General features: G+C 37.6%; 1 protein-coding gene across 1 annotated transcript in view; it reads left to right on the top strand.

Annotated features, from left to right (window-relative positions):
* JMY (junction mediating and regulatory protein, p53 cofactor) overlaps window positions 1-11,382 on the top strand; it is a 78,279-nt gene extending 66,897 nt beyond the window's left edge. The window contains exon 11 of the mRNA XM_040225901.1: window positions 6,113-11,382. The gene's annotated coding sequence lies outside the window, so the exon portion shown is untranslated. The remainder of the gene's footprint in view (window positions 1-6,112) is intronic.
* The last annotated feature ends 719 nt before the right edge of the window (window positions 11,383-12,101 follow it).

Here is a 12,101-nt window from a genome sequence, read left to right as displayed (position 1 = left end):
CTGTTACGCATATTGAATCTTGATATTTTGTTGGTTTCCCACAAAGGAATCTAATTGCATTGTCTAATTAGCTTTCTAAGCCTTTAAAGTTTATCATTTATGACTTATCATGATTACTGCATTATCTGTATAAAATTGTATGAATATCTTATTGAGTTAACCCTGTGGGTGTTGGTATTCTCCCAAGGTAATAGAGTTTTCTCAAGTACATTTTAATAAGCTAATTTGTATAGTTATTTGGCACAAATTATGCTAAATATATAGAATTGGTAAAGATAACACAGGGATTTCCCAGCTGGCACAGTGGCAAAGAATCTGCCTGCCATGCAGGAAATACAAGAGACACAGGTTCAATCCCCGGGTCAGAAAGATACCCTGGAGTAGGAAATGGCAACCCGCTCTAGTATTTCTTGCCTGGGAAAATCCATGGACAGAGGATCACAGAGTTGGACATGACTGAGTGACTGAGTACACACACACAAAGATAATACATGCTATAAATCAAATAGTATATTGAACTGGTATGACCACAGCTGAAATGCTTGTACAGATATGAAATATGCACGTATGTTCTGTTAATCATTATGTTCTCTTGATGGAATGTTTCTATGGTCTTCACTAAAAAGGGGGAAGTAGGTGAGGTAGAGGAATGAGAAACTTATCCTTAGCACAGTTACTTTAAGAATCCTGGTGCCAAATCCTAAGAATTACCAAGAGAGCTTATTAAAACTGCAGATTCATGGCCTTCATTCCCAAAGATCCTGTCAGAGTAGAACTGATATATACGTAGTCATACATGTGGATTTTAAAGACTTACTCCAAAAAAAAACACAAAAACCCAAAAAACAGAAACTGTCATTAGTTCTTTAAAAAAAATATTGATTAGATGTTGGAAGATACTATTTTGGATATGTCAGAATATTACTAAAAGCAGTTTTATCCTTTTGCGGTCAGAAAAATGTTCTGCTTCTTCACTCCCAGCCCTGGCCCTCCCCACCAGCACCTGCCCCAGTCAGCAGCTTGACAAAAGCATGAAGACTCTGACAAGTGGCTGTGTGTAATCTGAGTGTGTTCTAACCAGCATTTGACAGTAACACTGTCCTGCTATGGCCATGAGTCTTGGGACTGGTGGCATCCTTTTTCCCTGTTAGGTGTGGAGGCCTTAATTATTAGTCACGCAGTGTTTTTCCATCCCAAAATAATTTCAAGTTCTTTGTGCTTGTACATATGTACACTGTGCTTTGTAAAGGAATGTGAACGTGTCCACTTATTGTGTGAGTGTGTCTAGAGACTCAGATGTGCCTGATTGGGAACCATCCCCACACTGGGTGATTACAAATTGTGTCCCACTTCACAATGCTTGCTACCCATTCCCTTGTCCCCTTTAGCATGTAGCCTCTCAATAAGCTGCTAAACTTATCCAGAAACTACTGTGTTGGCACACTGGTTACATAATCCCACAGCTAGAACCTCACATAAGCATGCATTTCACATATTCAAGTGGCTTGGATGTTATTTACAGCTTTGGACTGCTAATTACCTTATATCAGGTGTTAAGAATATGTCCATAATTAATTTGTTGTTCAGCTGCCAAGTCATGTCCAACTCTTTATGACTCCATAGACTGCAGCACACTAGGCTCTTCTGTCCTCCACTGTCTCCCAGAGTTTGCTCAGATTCAGGTCCATTGAGTCAGTGATGCTATCTATTAGGCTGGTACAAATGTGATGGTGGTTTCGGACTGTAAATTTTAAATCATAACTAGGCTTCAGTTCAGTTCAGTCTCTCAGTCATGTCCAACTCTTTGTGACCCCGTGAATTGCAGCACACCAGGCCTCCCTGTCCATCACCAACTCCCAGAGTTCACTCAAACTCAAGTCCATCGACTCGGTGATGCCATCCAGCCATCTCATCCTCTGTCGTCCCCTTCTCCTCCTGCCCCCAATCCCTCCCAGCATCAGTCTTTTCCAGTGAGTCAACTCTTCACATGAGGTAGCCGAAGTACTGGAGTTTCAGCTTTAGCATCAGTCCTTCCAAAGAACACTGAGGACTGATCTCCTTTAGAATGGACTGGTTGGATCTCCTTGCAGTCCAAGGGACTCTCAAGAGTCTTCTCCAACACCACAGTTCAAGAGTATCAATTCTTTGGCGCTCAGCTTAGACACATTATTAATCAAAATAGGAACCATTACAATCAATACATTTTTGGCAACGAGAAATAAATTTGTTTATTCCTAAAGTGTAAAAATCCTTGCTTTGGGATTTGATGAACTCTTGGAAAGCATTTTCTGCCTCCTGCTGGTTATGGAAACCTTTCCCTGCAAAAAGTTGTTGAGAGGCTTGAAGAAGTGGCAGGAGGTCCGCGAGAGGTTAGGTGAACGTGGCGGATGGGGCAAAGCTTCGTAGCCCAGTCCGCTTTAACTTCCGGAGTGTTGGCTGTGCGATGTGCAGGCAGGCGTTGTCGTGCAGAAGAATTGGGCCTTTCTGTTGGCCGTTGCTGGCTGCAGGTATTGCAGTTTTTGGTGTACCTCTTCGATTTGCTGAGCATATTTCTCAGATGTACTGGTTTCAGTGGCATTCAGAAAGCTGTAGTGGATCAGACAGGCAGCAGACCACCAAATACATTTTTTGGTACAAGTTTGACTTCGCAAAGTGCTTTGGAGCGTCCTGTCAGTCTAACCACTGAGCTGGTTGTCACCAGTTGTCATATAAAACCCACTTTTCTTTACATTCTCAATCCAGTTGAGAAGTGGTTCATTTTATTGTGTAGAATAAGAGAAGATAATACTTGAAAAAAAATTTTTTTTTTGTCAGCTCATGAGGCACCCCCTTCTTGAGCTATTTTACCTCTTCAATTTGCTTCAAATGTCAAATGACTATAAAATGGTTAATGTTGAGTTCTTTAGCAACTTCTCATGCAGTTGTAAGAGGATCAGCTTTGATCCTCTCTGTAAAACTTCTTGAACCACCACTGCACTGTATGTTCGTTAGCAGTTCCTGGGCCAAAGGTGTAAGGTGTTGTTGATGTTGCGAGTTGTCTCCACTTCTTTATGACCCATTTTGAACCTGAATAAGAAAATCACTCGAATTTGCTTTTTGTCTAACATCATTTCCCTAGTTTAAAACAAGTAATGTCATTAGCAAAAAACATAAAGCGAGAAATGTGCATTAAAATGATATATAACATAACCACATTTAAGAATGTATTCCAATACCAAATGGTAAACTTCAGCAGTGCAAAATTGCAGTTACTTTTACACCAACCTAATAAATCCTTGTCCCCTTGTCCTTCTGCCTTCCATCCTTTCCCAGCATCAAAGTCTTTCCCAGTGAGTTGGCTCTTTGCATCAGGTGGCCAAAGTGTTGGTGCTTCAGCATCAGTCCTTCCAATGAATATTCAGGACTGATTTCCTTTAGGATTGACTGGTTTGATCTTGCAGTCCAAGAGACTCTCAACAGTCTTCTCCAATACCACAATTCAAAAGCATCAGTTCTACAGTACTCAAGCTTCTTCATGGGCCAACTCTCACATCTATACGACTACTGGAAAAACATAGCTTTGGCTATACAGACCTTTGTCGTCAGAGTGATGTCTTTTTTTAATAGGCTGTCTGGTTTGTTGGCAATTTGATCTCTGGTTTCTCTGCCTTTGTAAATCCAACTTGTACATCTGAAAGTTCTTGGTTCATGTACTGTTGAAGCCTGGCTTGAAGGATTTTGAGCATTACCTTGCTAGCATTTGAAATGAGTGAGGTGAGGTGAAGTCGCTCAGTCGTGTCAGACTCTTTGCGACCCCGTGGACTGTAACCTACTAGGCTTCTCCGTCCATGGGATTCTCCAGGCAAGAATACTGGAGTGGATTACCATTTCCTTCTCCAGGGGATCTTCCCGACCCAGGGATCGAACCCAGGTCTCCCGCATTGGAGGCAGACGCTTAATGAGTACAGTTGTACAATAGTTTGAACATTCTTTGGCACTGCTCTTTTGGGATTGGAATGAAAACTGACCTTTTCCAGTCCTGTGGCCACTGCTGAGCTTTCTATATTTGCTGACATATTGAGAATGCAGCACTTCATCTTTTAGGATGTTAAATAGCTCAGCTGGAATTCCATCTCCACTAGCTTTGTGCGTAGTAATGCTTCCTAAGGCCCACTTGACTTCACCTCCAGGATGTCTGGCTCTAGGTGAGTAACCATGCCATCATGGTTATCCAGGTTATGAAGCCATTTTTTTGTATAATTCTTCAGTGTATTCTTGCACTTCTTAATCTCTTCTTCTGCTAGGTCCTTACGTTATGTTTCTGTCAATAGTGAATAATCCTTTGAAAGTTGCCTAGAATCTTCCTGTTTAGGTGGATTGTTCATGACTGATACCTAGTATAATGTTAAGAGGAACAGTGAAATACTGCCAGAAAATGCATGAGCTGAAACAGCTAAAGACTAAATGTATCCTACGCCAGAAGCAAACTATAGACTAGTTGTAATCCCTTCCAGTTGAGCAGCCATTGATAAAGGGCTATGTGTTACTGCCTGTGGGTGGTCTTAGTCATTTTTAAAGGCTCTGAATTTTTAGGTACTTTTCTACAGGTGGCTAAAAGGCTATAATTTGTATTTCCTATTAATTGGTTTCTTTCCTATAGATTTAAAATAATATAATTGTATACTTGTTTTTGAAGAACTAATTTCTTAAAACTTTATTAAGTTAAAACTTAAGGTCCTGGACATGCTTAGCTTCACCCTCCTCTAAAAGCTCATCTTAGATCTATCTAGCCATAGGTAATAGTAGCCTTGAAAGGAATTTCTAAACATAAGGAAATACATGTACTTGAATAGATTTTTTTATTATTTGTTTTGTTTCCTGTAGAGCCCTTCTTAAACTTAGGAAATAACTTTAGCAATGTTGTCCAATAGAAATATGTGAGTCAGATTTAAAAAGTTAAAGATGATGGGGGAGATTGATTTTAGTAATATTTTACATGATATATTCAGTATAAAATTCCACAGTGTAGTTTATTTATTTTTTTTTTGGTATGCATCTTTAATAATAGCACCATCTCAGTTTGGTTGCCAAGTATTCATTGGTTAAATTAAATTGCCATACCAAAACAACCACATTTTGATTAATGGAAAAATATTTTATACAAGATTTTCATTTAAACCAAATTAAAATCAGTTTCTCAGTCATACTAGACACATTTCAAGTGCTCAAAAGCAAAGTGTCAGCTTTTATCTGACAAACAGGTCATATATATATTTCTCATGTGTCATGGATCAGTGCATGAGTCTCCCAACACAACTATTTTGAATTTTAAAAAGTGCTGCTGCTGCTAAGTCGTTTCAGTCGTATCTGACTCTGTGCGACCCCAGAGATGGCAGCCCACCAGGCTCCCCCCGTCCCTGGGATTCTTCTCCAGGCAAGAACACTGGAGTGGGTTGCCATTTCCTTCTCCAAAAAGTCCTGCTAAAAGCATCCATTTAAAGACCAATACTAATGCTGTCTTCTGAATCTCATTATGAAAATTCTCTCTGATATACTTAAAATGCCTTTTGATAGTTCTTATTATACTGTCAGTTTATGAGGTAAAGATGTTAAATTTTACTTTTCTTTCTTGTGTATAAGTTTTGACATGAAAGTGAACCTAACATACAATCTTTAAAAACAACTCTTTCCTCCAGCTTTATTGAGAGTAACTGGCATACATTACTGCATAAGTTAAAGGTACACAGCATAATGGTTTGATTTACATATATTGTGAAATGATTACCACAGCAAGTTTAGCTAACCTCCATCTTAAAAGAAAAATATTCTCCTTGTGATAAGAACCCTTTTAACAATTTGCCTATATATTACAGCAGTGTTAACTATAGTAATCTTGACATGCAACCTTTTAACAGTGATTAAGATCTATTATTTTGTGTCTCACTTTTATTTGATGTTTTCTATACATCATCTGGTATAAATGGTCGTTTATAATGGCCAAATGGCATAAAAAGGCCATTTAAAAGAAAAAATCCATTATTCATGCTGGATTTTGCAAAGATATGGGGCAACATAATATACAATGTCTTTCATAGGCCATTCTATTTAATATACTGTATTACTCTGTACACAGGTAACTCAACAGAATGAAAAAAACACCTACAGTTGAACATTGGCTCTTGAAAAATTGTAAACATTTGGTTCCACGATTGGATTCTATTAGATCCAAAATGTATTGGCTCAGTGGTGTGAAAAAGGAAGCACAACGGGCAAGTTACCACTTTTCCAGTCATTCCAGTAGATGGTGGTTTACCTGAGTTTTAGATGTGCAATGTTCCTGACTGCAACGAAGAAACGGCCTTCTGAAGATTCCTGTTTTTAAGCACCTTCCCCACCTGTCCACCCGTTTACATCCTTATAGTGGCCAGTAAAGCTCGGGGTCGCTATGAGTTGGAAGAAACACTGGGTTGACGGATCTGCTGTGAGCTGTGTTGAGACTGCTTTAAAATCTATCGTTCAGTGCACTGAACAGTCACCTGCCCAAGATACAGAGCTTGTTCTGTATCAGCTTAAATAGTGTGACCCTCTGAAAAAGAAGTTAATTGTGATAGCTATAGGGTAGGAATTGGAAGAATCAGATGGAAATGCACTGACAATTCCCACATTATACATCTCCAAGAGATTTTCATAAAGATGCTCAGCAACATCTGAAAAGATACATGACCATGGAGATACACCTATAACTGTGTTTACCACAACGTGATACATTTAACATGGCATACTTTTAGAAGCCCACACACGTAACAGTTTGTAAAGTTTCAAAGTAACAATTTCCATGCTTTTAAATAGCTCTTCATAATTGTGAATTTATAATAGTTTGAATTTCATGTGCAGCTTTGTTTATGAGAAGCAATACTTTGTAATTTGATAATATTTCAAATTATTTTTAGCCTTTTCGTTTGAACTATTGCTTGATTACTGTAACTCAACATGACTTTCCTATTGAGAATCAAAAATTAGGATTCAGTAGTAGGGATGCAGATCTTAAGTCCTTCTAACACAGATCATTAAAGTTTTTATTTTTATGTTCCACAGTGGGAGAAAAATATGCTCTACAAATGTGCAGAAAGTAGACAGGCAGAAAAGCCTCTTTGGCATTTCACACTTCACATGGTTTGAGTTGAATTTCAGGAGACAGCTTTCGTTATTGTCAATAAATTTTTAAACATATATATGTAGCTCTAGGTGCCGATTTTGCTGTAATGGAATCCTGAAGAATGCATGGAGCCGACATGAATTCTCAGCAGGACTGCTGTGGGCTTGAATGAAGGTAGATATGCTGGATCTCAGTTTACAGTACTCTGTAAGTGTGATTCTGTATAAGACAGGTCTTCACCTGTACATGAATGGCTGATGTACCAAAATGAACTTTGAGGCAATTCTCTGGCCTAGACGCAGAAAGCAGTCCTAGAGTAGAAGTCCTCCAACGTATCTGCGTTGGTGATCCTGAAGAAAAATTATGCTCACACCTTTGTCACTTGAACATGTTATTTCTTTTAAAATAATTATGGAGATAATTTTCTGTCAACAGGTTATATTAAAAAAATCTGTTTAAATGTTGAAAATATATTTATTGATGAGACTATGAGCATTGTCACAATATATTGGCTTTATTGTAGCATCATTCTCATACCTTGTCTGAGAATATTAGAAATACAGATTTAATATAGTTAACTCAGTCTCCTGATTACAGTGGAGGTGGGTTAGATTTTTGTAACACACCTTCAGCAATGTATTGAAACATGCCTTTTAACCTAATGATTGATTTGATTGATATATTTGAAAAAAATATTGTAGCGCATTTGCAAATCTTAAATCATGTATCAATTTTATGCCTTTGAATGCTTGTTCATATCATGTTTTTTTGGGGGTTGTTTCATTTATTGACATTTAGAAAAATACAGAAGGATCTGGCGTCATATTAACAGCAGAAGCACTGGAACTTTAATATGTCTAGAGGGAATTGCTACCCACTTAGTGTTACAGCTGGGGTTCCATCAAGAGGCAGTGCTCCCTTTTAAAAGGGTCTTGTAACCTGTTTTCCTGAGCCATGTTGTAATAAATCTCTAGCAGATGATGCAGGGTGTTCAGACCCATGTGAATCCTTGAGGAGTGAATCCATGGCTGTAAGCACAAGCCACCCTGGCACTCTGCGAAGGTTGTCCTCATACCTGAAGATAGGAGGTTAAAGCAGAATCTCACTAGCAGCCTCCAGTGGCCATTCTCTGATAACAACTTTCTCCAACACCCCTCCTCCAGATTCAGGTTCCTCCTTCCACAAAATTACGTGTTACTGGAGGTCATCAACCTTCGGAGTTCTCACAAATAATAGAGTTTCAGATAACTGCAGTCCATTTGTCCCATTGAATCCTCATGTTAATTAAAAATCAGTTTCAGAGCCCCCCAAAATCTATATCAATGTAAATATGGTTTCCTTTTTATCTTTGCCCCTAAAAAAAATGAACATCTCTGCCCTTAGTATTAAATTTGAATATATTTAGGTAGGACGGTGCTTATATATGATCATGTTTCCAGTTCCAAATTTGCCCATACTACTACTGTGGTTTATTTTTTAAAGTTATATTGCTGTTAATATATCATTTCCATATCAAAAATCCCCAGAGAGCTGCTTGCTTATACTGAATCAATTTATAAGTTAACTTACCAATCTAGTCTCAACTCAGTATACTTAAAATAGGGAAACAAGTAGGTGGTGACTTAGTTGTTTGGAGGTTAATGTTAGTGCTCACTTGACTGTCAATTTTAAATATTTCTTTTACTAATACAACTAAAATTATGTACATATAATCAACAAGGCCTGTATAGAAAAGGTATTCCTAATGATTTAAAATCCTAATGGTACTGTAGTGTAGCAGCAGTACGTGGAAGAAATACCTGGCTAAAGAAGAATTTTAAAAGATGAGAATTGCTCACTTAATGTATATTTTACAGGCTTACTGAGTCTGTGAGCAGCATAAAAACAATCATTCTTTAGTTCTTTGTTGTAGAACTGATACATTTCTATACAATGCACCGCTATAACAGTTGATCAGGAGTAGTATTTCCACAGTGAAAAATATGGGGGCTTTTCTTATTATATGGACACACAGAAAATTTATTACTCTGTTTAATGAGGGAGGGAAAAGAAGCCTTGTTTCTACAAAGCTGAAATACGTAGCAGTATTTGTTAACTCAAGGCATGACCTCTCTCTGTCATAAAATGTGTTAGATTGAAAAGCATACTTTGGCCATAGCAGACACTAAGAATTAAAACTCTTGGATCAGTGGAACAAAAATGAATGGGCAGCACTTTCTCTGTTTGAAATGGGACCAGTATTAGAATTAATACATTTAAATTTATACATTCCCTAAGACTGTTTTTAAATTTCATTCATTGTGTATATAAGAAAAGCCTTTTCTTTCACTAAATACAAGGTTTTCTTTTTAAACCTTTATAATTTTTTTTTTAAACCTCTATGACATCAAACTGTAAAGTGCTTATGGGTTACAGGCCTTATCAGGGAGTTGAAATTTATATACATAACACCAAATTATTTGTAAAAAGTCTTTTTGAACAGCTATAAAACGTTTAAAAACTATGGCAGACGCAGTTATCACACATCCATTTGATAGTGAAAGCAGAAACCCAAACAAGTTTTACCTGACTCTTGCACTGAATTTAAATAATATAAAGTTAAATGTGCATTTTAAACAGATTTTATTTCTCATTTATCGGTTAGCATAGAACAATGCTTAGTGTTAGGGAGCTGATCACAAGATGGGTTTTAGATGGAAGACGGTAAGAGAGCAGAAGCACCTTACTGTGGAGCATTGTTGCGTTGACTTCGCGCTGCTGAACAATGCAGTAGTGATTTCTGAACTTTGCTGCAAAGTGCTCTTTGTTTAAAGCACATAAAAAGTCTCTGCTTAATTGCTTTGTAAAGTGAAGCAATGGTATTTTTTATCCTATAAATATAGTCTAATTTAAAAGTTTTTCCTACGAAATGAGTTTATATTGCTGCCTAAACTGTCATCTGTGTAAACAAAGGATTTTTAAAAAGGTGAGAGAGGGTGTCTGGATTGTGAGTGTGTGTGTGTGTGTTTAATGTTTGTTCATTGAATTATTTCAGAGATATGTTCATTCTAAAAATTTCTGTTTTACCCACAGTAAATGTACAGCTTGATAGTGGAGGGATTTAATTGATTGAATTCCAAATTCATAAGTGTCTCTCCCCCTCTCCAAACACATGAATTACACCACTGTAAGGTGTATGTACATAAAATACCTCTGAGGCTGATATATTAAATATATTATCAATGTTATACTGAATCTTAAAGCAGTCTTGTTTTGAGAGTAAGGAGAAAGTTTGGGGTTTTCTGGTCAGCTGTGACTAAGAGAGGCTCCAGTTGGTGAGTTCAGGAAAGTCTCTGGAAAGTGATTTGAGATGTATAGAAAAGGTATGGGTGTTGGTTCAAGAGTTCAATTTTAAGAAGGGAAGTTTTGTTTTTTAAACTTGCATGTTCTATGGTTAACTATCAACAAGTTATTCTAGCTTTTCCCAATACTGATTATATTGATTTTAAGAATTCTCCATAATCACAAGATGACATTATCCCTTCATTTGTGACCAAAGAAGGGAAGACAGTACAACCCATGCAGGTGACTTCCTACTTCCTCACCTTGGACAGGATCCCCATTGAACCACTGAATTTCTTATTGTACTGTATGTCTTGCCAGGTGTGAAACCATAATATAATTTATGAAGAACTGAAGGCTACCGATCCTTTCGCATGAATAAAAAGCCCATTTGGGCTAATGAAACTGACATGTCTTTTAGCCATTCCGGTTAAATGAAAATTTTAATGGCAAACCAGTTCACCACTTACTGGCCTTGTGCAATATTATGGTGGTAGAGGCAGAACACTAGCCATTGTGCTTGGCTTTTCAGGATGGCTTTAACACCGTTACACTAAAATGGACACTGTACAAAATGTATTGTAAATGGCAGCTCTTGCAGATTTACAGTACTTAAAATATGCTCAGTTAACATTCTAAAGTATTAAAAGTACAGAGAAAAAAAACCTAAGCATTTAGAGCAATACTACGAGATTGCTGGTAATGTTCTGACTGTTGCCTTTTGCTCTTTAGTGCAACTTTCTGCATTGTAATGACTGTATTGCTTCGTATTTCATGTTTTTTACACTCATGACTTCAGAGTTAAGTACTTGTACACCAAGTATTGCAATCACCTTTCTCTTCTTGTACATGCAACGTAACAACATACAGTTTTGGTGCTTAACAATATTCTTTTTTTCTTTAATAAAAGATATTTATTGAGTTAAGCTCATTTTGTTTGTTTAAAATCATAATGGTGGTATATAATGTCACTTCCTTTCTAGTAAGAAGGAGCAAGCTATACATTTGTTTTTAAATGATGAGCAGGGTTCAGACTCTCCACCTCTGTATCTCTGCCTCTTCCTGACCACTATTTGTAACAAAATACAGTTTAGGAATGTTTTTAGCAGTCAATTTGTGATCATCTGAGTTGGGGAAGATTGTTGTCTTCACATTTAGTAACAGGACTCTGAACTAGAGCCTAGTAGGTTCCCTGAGCCGATGCTGCCTCGCTGCAGCCCTGACACAAGATGCACGAGTCTAAATGGACCTTCGTTAATGGACTTGGGTCTCAGATTCCACCCAGGGCCAGAGTAAGGGCTCCAGTCCCTCTCTGTACCCCACACAGCTCAAGTCAGTTTCATCTCCTTGGATAACTGACTTTTTGTAGATGGCTCTTTGTTTTTAATCAGGGCTCGTCTCTGCTTGAGAAGATCCACATTCTTGTATTACATCCTTTTTTCCTTCCCTTCATTTATAAAATGATAGGCCAAGTAGGAAATGGCACTTTTTCCGGTCTCTAGGGCTAAGGGAGCCATTTCTCACAAGAAAGGACCTCACTCCTTTGTATCCCCTCCATAAATGTATACGAAATAGAGGGCTTTGATTACTAGATGGTTTTTCTATGAGAGTTTAGAGAATGTAGTTAATAGAAGTGCTTTAGCCA

Source organism: Oryx dammah, unplaced genomic scaffold (assembly GCF_014754425.2).
Source record: "Oryx dammah isolate SB20612 unplaced genomic scaffold, SCBI_Odam_1.1 HiC_scaffold_26, whole genome shotgun sequence".
Taxonomy (NCBI): domain Eukaryota; kingdom Metazoa; phylum Chordata; class Mammalia; order Artiodactyla; family Bovidae; genus Oryx; species Oryx dammah.
The sequence above is the reverse complement of the archived record's forward strand: the minus strand, read 5'-3'. Positions and strand labels throughout refer to the sequence as shown.